This window comes from Doryrhamphus excisus, unplaced genomic scaffold (assembly GCF_030265055.1).
Source record: "Doryrhamphus excisus isolate RoL2022-K1 unplaced genomic scaffold, RoL_Dexc_1.0 HiC_scaffold_24, whole genome shotgun sequence".
In the NCBI taxonomy this organism is placed as follows: domain Eukaryota; kingdom Metazoa; phylum Chordata; class Actinopteri; order Syngnathiformes; family Syngnathidae; genus Doryrhamphus; species Doryrhamphus excisus.
In genome coordinates this window covers 35,555-42,500 of record NW_026652242.1, presented here as the reverse complement: position 1 = coordinate 42,500, position 6,946 = coordinate 35,555, and the positions used below count along the sequence as shown (strand labels likewise).

Sequence of the window (6,946 nt, the reverse complement as noted above, 5' to 3'; positions counted from 1 at the left end):
CGTTTCCCTCGCAGCAGCCGGTCTCCAGAGGGTGTCAGCCACTTTTTGTCAGCCTTGCCTCCTGCAGTCTCCCACCGGCTCCTGATGCTCAGGTTTCGTGCGCGCTTCCCGGGGCCCTGTGAGTGTCGCATTGATCAACTGCTGGATGGAATCTGACACGATGATCTTGTCTGGTGGAGGCCTTCCAAGTTTCCTCCACAAACCAGTGGCATAAGGGGCTTTTCCGTCTTCCATTTGGCTTCTCAGGGTCGGGTTTGGTGGCCCTTTGTGTGTTGGCTATGACAAAAAAAGGAAAAAAAAAAAAAAAAACACGTGGGATAGCCACAGGCGGTCAGAGCCTGTAAATTGTGCGTCTGCCACCCTCGGTGAGTGAGTGACCCGGTATTTTCTGCTCTCTTGTTTGCGCTTCTGGCTCGGGTTCCAGTGGGCGAAGGGACTCAAAGTGCAGGAGCTGGCCTGTGCGGGTAGGTTTACCATGAACCACAATGTTGTGGCTTCCATCTTGGGTGTCGCTGCTTGCCTTCCTTGGACATAAAGATCCGAAGCAGTTGCCTCTGCGGCTGGGAAGGCCGCTGAGAGCGACAACAGCAATTTGAGCCGCTTCCGCTTGAGTTGGACGGTTGTTTCTGACGGCCACCTGGTCCACTGTGGCCAGTGGTTCCGGTGTGCTGGTAAAGTGGAGGCGCTTGGCCGACGCCCCTTTCTCTGCCTGGTTGCCGTTTTTCATTGAGGTTTCCTGACTGAGAGCAGATCGGCCTCTCGGCTGGTTGGTTGGTTGTCTCCCGCGGACGGGCAGACCTTTCCAGCAAGCGTTGGCAGTGCTGGCCTGGTCGTTTCTTGCTCGAGTCCGGCTGCACTCGCAAGCCAAGGAGCTCGGCACGGCGCTGCACCTGCCTCTTGTTTTAAACACGGGATCAGGGGAGAGCGCGGACGCAGTCCCCCACTATCACAAAAAATGAGATAATTGAAACGGTAGAATAGAAAGGGAAGTCCCCCGGGGAGGATGGACTTCCCTTGGAATTTTATTTAACTTTTTGGGACATTTTAGCACCAGACTTACTCACTGTTTTTAATGAATTTGACCAAAGTAGCCGACTACCTGACAGTTTTAGAGTGGGGATAGTGACACTCCTTTACAAAACTAAAGACAAGACCGACTTGAAAAACTGGAGACCGATCACCCTTTTAAACTCTGACTGTAAACTTTTTAGCAAACTTTTAGCCACACGTATGACCATGCTCTCTGCCGTTATCCCGGTTAGCTCAGTTGGTCAGCGTGTGGTGCTAATAACGCCAAGGTCATGGGTTCAACCCCCCGTACTGGCCACTCTTCTTTATGTGCTCCAGGAACAACAAAAAGGCAACACCCACTGGCCCCCATATCCAACATCACACCACCCACCGGTGAAACACCCTTGACAGGGCCGCTGAAAGACCGGGGAGAGGTAAAGAAAACAGCATGTCAAAGCAGAGTGGCAACAAACCTCTCGGCCACCGAGACTGCAAGAAGCAGATCAATGGGGACAGTGGACCCCATTATCCTCTACCCAAAATTTAGACCACCAGTGTAGAGAATGCGGACCGTGAAAGAACAACAAAAGCCCCCGTCGACAACACCCCGGCCCTCATAACCAACAGTACTCCACCACAAGGTAAACAGCATGGCAGCAACAAATGCCCAACCAAAGCGTCACAGACAAACCCCATTGGATTTCAAGTCCAACGCCTTAACCTCTCGGCCACCGTGACTGCTTGGAAAAGACCAATGGGGGCAGGTGACCCCATTGTCCTAGAACCAAAATGTTGCTGATGTCAAGGATCAGCTGGCAACATGTGCATGGGAGGAAGACACGTGGTTAGTGTTAGGGGCTACACAAGTCTTTCCACAGCTAGTTAAAAGCCAGGCACCTCACATCGTTTCCATTAAGTACCAAGGGACAACAAAGCAGGGAAGATAAGGAATAGGGAGGAGAGGGGAAAGATGCGACCGCCTTTGTTCAGAGCCAGAGAAGAAGCTCTCCTCTCTGCAAGGTCAAGCACAGTATGCCAGAAGATTTTAGTTTGTGAGTTGTCCTCATTCTACAAAGGCCTGGATAGCTCAGTTGGTCCTCCTTCTGTGGTCAAGTACACTATGCCAGAAGATTTCTGCTCCTTCATCCTCAACACCGAGAAGGCCAAGGAGATGACCGTGCACACAAGGAATAACTTGTTGAAGTAAATCGTTTCGACCAAGCACCTTTGCGATGTTCCAGGACTGTGGGTAAACGCCATTCTCAATAATTAAATTGAAGATACAGTGCGAGACAGGCACTTTGACCAGCTTAGCCACAGTGCCAGCTGTGCATCTGGCACCAACACAAAAACAGTTCGCCAATGGGGAAAAATGTTCATACAAGGGAGGGAGTCCAAAGTCCAACACGTGTGAATTGAGAGTCCCTGGGTGGGCTCAAACCACCAACCTCTCAGTTAACAGCCAAACGCGCTGACCAATTGCGTGACAGAGACTACAACAGCACACAAGGAATAACTTGTTTAAGTAAACCTTTTCGACCTAGCACCTTTGCGATCTTCCAGGACTGTGGGTAAACACAATTCTCAATAATTAAATAGAAGATATGAGTTTCTCAGGGAAACAAGGGGCGAGAGGTTCAGTCATCACTGGGAACTTTGGAAGTGTAGTCACTTTAAGTCAGGTCTGCTTTGGTGAACTTCAGAGGCATCATGACCAGTCTGCATCAAAACATTATCTGAAATCCTGTGGCAGGTTTCTGGCATTGATTCTTAATTCAGTTGCCATCCCTGATAGATGGTAATGGTAATGGTAATCATGCCCGCGTGGCAGGCGAGTCTCTTTGCTTGTCTGACGTCTGTGTCGCATCCTGATTGGCTGGCAGCAAATGTCAACAACACGCGCGCGGCCCCCGCTTGGCAAGTGAGAATTCTACCACTGAACCACCAATGCCACGTGGGGACACACTGTAAGAGAAAAAAGATTCAACTGTCAAGTGGATGAGCCTCTGCAAAGTGGCGCTGAATGACAAAACATCACAATGTCATACTCAAGCACCTTCTGGCGTAATGGGATCCACAACAATCATGTCAGCTGTGGATGCAACGTCAATTCGTTCTTGAAGGGCAAGTGACAAAAAGAAGTACATGGTTCAGAAATCAGCTGCCAAAGTTTCACTGACCAAGCACCCAGGCACTGGGATTTGAACCCAGGATCTCCTGTTTACTAGACAGGCACTTTGACCAGCTTAGCCACAGTGCCAGCTGTGCATCTGGCACCAACACAAAAACAGTTTGTCAATGGGGAAAAATGGTCATACAAGGGACGGAGTCCAAAGTCCAACACATGTGTGAATTGAGAGTCCCTGTCAGGTTCAAACTCCTGTGACTCTTGTAAAAACACTTAAATACAGAAGAGACAGACAACAAAATTCAAAGTTACTCGCAGCGAGGAGAGTGAAACAACATACCCAGTGACATGCCGCTCCACTCTGAGTATGCCATTCATGCTCCTCTCTTTTTATTTTCTTTAGGAGGTCCCTAATACATGGTCGTGCAACTCTAAGGGGAGGGGGAAGCAAGCAGTTGCACAAGCTGTACTTGTTGTCTATGTGTGTGTGTGTGTGTGTATGTGAGAATAATTACTTTTTGTGCATGTGTTCTTATCTTGGCACATTTTGCATGATGAAACTTATTCAAGGTTGCTGCTGACATTCCCAGGCACCTGCAAGATTAGTGGTGTTGGGAGTAGCTGGTCAGCGTCTTGGAATGCTGCTTCAAAACACTCAAGACTATTGTCCCAAAGGTGCCAGGTTGTATCGAGCATACGGGAGTCATCACCCAGCTGATCCGGGAGGCACGGGAAGGCAAAGGAGACCTGGCAGTCCTGTGGCTTGACCTTGCCAATGCCTACGGGTCTATCCCACACAAACTGGTGGAAACCTCGCTTGACAGACACCACATTCCAGGCAAGATCAAGGACCTCATACTGGACTATTACAGCTGCTTCAGTTTGAGAGTCACTTCCGGAAAAAAGAAATCTGCATTTCATCGGCTAGAGAAGGGCATTATCACGGGATGCACCATTTCAGTGATACTGTTTGCCTCGGCCATGAATATGCTGGTGAAGTCAGCAGAGGTGGAGTGCAGAGGTCCACTCACCCGCTCTGGTATGCAGCAGCCCCCCATCAGAGCGTTTATGGATGATCTGACAGTGACTACAACATCAGTCCCGGGCTGTAGATGGATCCTTCAAGGCTTGGGGCGTCTCATTAGCTGGGCCCGGATGAACTTCAAGCCAGCCAAATCCAGGTCTCTGGTGGTGAAGAAAGGGAAAGTCACAGAACAGTTTCGCTTCTCAGTCGGAGGCACCCAGATTCCATCGGTGGGGGAGAAGCCAGTTAAGAGCCTGGGCAAGATCTGTGACTGTACCTTGAAGGACACCAGAGCACTCCAAGCGACATCAGAGGAGTTGGGAACCTGGCTGACCGCAGTGGATAAGTCAGGATTACCAGGCAAGTTTAAAGCCTGGATCTACCAACACGGCATCCTGCCACGCCTACTCCGGCCGCTGCTGGTCTACAATGTGCCACTGACCACCGTCAAGGGCTTCGAGAGGAAGGTCAGCTGTTTCCTGCGGAGGTGGTTGGGCTTACCGCGAAGCCTCAGCACCATCGCCTTGTACGGGAGGAGCAACAAGCTGAAACTGCCCTTCAGTAGTCTGATGGAGGAGTTTATGGTCAACCGAGCAAGAGAGGTGCTGCTGTATAGGGACTCTAATGACATCAAAGTCTCCTCGGCTGGCATAGAAGTACGAACTGGCAGGAAATGGAAAGCTCATGAGGCGGGAGACCAGGCTGAGTCCCGCTTACGACGAGTGAGCTGGTAGGTACAGTGGCTTCCGGACGGGCAGGCCTTGGCAGCAACCAAAGACCTCACTTCACCAAGGCCCAGGGAAAGGAAAGGCGTCAGCTGATCCAGGAGGAAGTCCGAGCAGGGGTAGAGGAAGCCCGCTGTACTAGGACAGTAGGGATGCGGCAGCAGGGAGCATGGACCTGATGGGAGGAGGCAGCTGACCGGAAGATATCGTGGACAGAGCTATGGCGATCTGAGCCACACCGGATTGAGTTCCTCATCCGGTCGGTGTACGATGTGCTCCCAAGTCCGTCCAACCTCTTTTGCTGGGGCTTGGCGGAGAATCATCTCTGCCCTCTTTGCCGGAGTCCTGGATCACTGGAACACATCCTCAGCTGCTGCCCAAGGGCACTGGGGGACGGGCGCTACCGCTGGCGCCATGACCAAGTACTGCGGGTCATTGCAGAGGCCATCAGCACAGGAATCTCCACCAGTAAATACCATCAACCAACAAGGCAGTCCATTGTCTTTGTTAGGGCTGGGGAGAAGCCGAAGCAGTGCCGGAGTCAAGCAGGGGGGCTGCTGGCAACAGCCCGAGACTGGCAGCTGAAAGTCGACCTAGGGAGACAGCTCAAATTCCCAGAGAACATCGCAGTGACCACTCTCAGGCCAGACATGGTCCTGGTGTCAGAAACAACTCGGCAAGTGGTCCTGCTGGAGTTGACTGTTCCCTGGGAAGACCGGATGGAGGAGGCCTTTGAGAGGAAGAGGGCCAAGTATGAGGAGCTGGCAGACGAATGCCGAAGCAGAGGATGGAGGACCCGATGCAACCCCATCGAGGTCGGGTGCAGAGATCTTGTAGGCCAGTCTCTCATTAGAGCACTCAAGATGCTGGGAGTGAAGGGTCAGCATAACAAAAGAGCCATCAAGAACATCACTGACGCAGCAGAAAAGGCGTCCAGATGGCTGTGGATCAAGCGGTCAGCTAAGAAAATGCAAAACATCTATTTATTTTCAAATGTATTGAGGATTATTTGTACGTACAATGTATGTTGATGTACCTTACATAACCAAATGAGCCAATATTGCAAAACACACATAATTAACAATTAACATTTTTTGTAATTACCTCCACATTACTCCACATTTCCCTTCTTTGGTACTGCGATGGTAGAATGGCATATGAGGCAAACGCACTTCGAAAAAGACATTGTGAAAAAAAAGTCCACCTCCCATTCCGTATGGAAGTGATATGTTTTTGCCTTTTTACTTGGTCCAGCTCCTTCACTCATTTTAGTGACCATAAACTTTAGCGAGGGCTTGAAATCTGACGCAATTCGCCGACTAGCTTAGCACTTTGCATCGCTGTTTACGCATGAGCGGTGACCTAAAGGTCAAAATTCAGTTGTCATCTGACTGGTTGTCCTGTATGTCAATCAAGTAACGGGGATGGATGATAGGCTGACATCGTAAGTTCTGCTGCACTTAGAGACGTTGTTTGATTTGATTGGTCGCCCGAAGGGCAACATTCAGTTGTCATCTGAATGGCTGCCCTGTATATCAATCAAGTGACGGCATTGATGCGAGGATGATATTTTTTTAATGTCACGTCGCGATCGACCCACGATCGACCGGTAGATCGCGATCGACTTAATGAGCACCCCTGGTCTAAGCAAACGGATATAAGGGTGATAACTTAACACTATAATAATTGAATTTACATTTTATTCTAACATTTCCCTCCTGTTTATCCCACATTTATCTGTTTGCAGTCCCTCCTAGGCTCTCCTCTCGGTTTTCACCTAGCAGGTCATCTATGTCAGAAATTGTGCTTACACCTGAACGGAAGTGTTCTCGTCGTCTGACTCAAAGCACTTGTCTTGGTCAGGAAACAAGTCAGGGGCATGTCCATGATGGCTATCTGAGTCGTCACTGTCATCGCTGCCACCTGCCACCAGTAGGGGGTACATTTCATTTACCTTGTTGTCATTGGTGCCATGGCTAAATTCACAGTCCATGTGATTCTAACCTTCAAGATAGGGATACAACATCCACATAAGGCACACAAAAGAAGGGCAACAGC

The 6,946-nt window shown here is 50.1% G+C and overlaps 1 pseudogene; it reads left to right on the top strand.

Moving 5' to 3' along the window:
• Window positions 1–1,236: 1,236 nt before the first annotated feature.
• LOC131111081 (uncharacterized) lies at window positions 1,237–6,213 on the top strand (annotated as a pseudogene).
• Window positions 6,214–6,946: the final 733 nt, after the last annotated feature.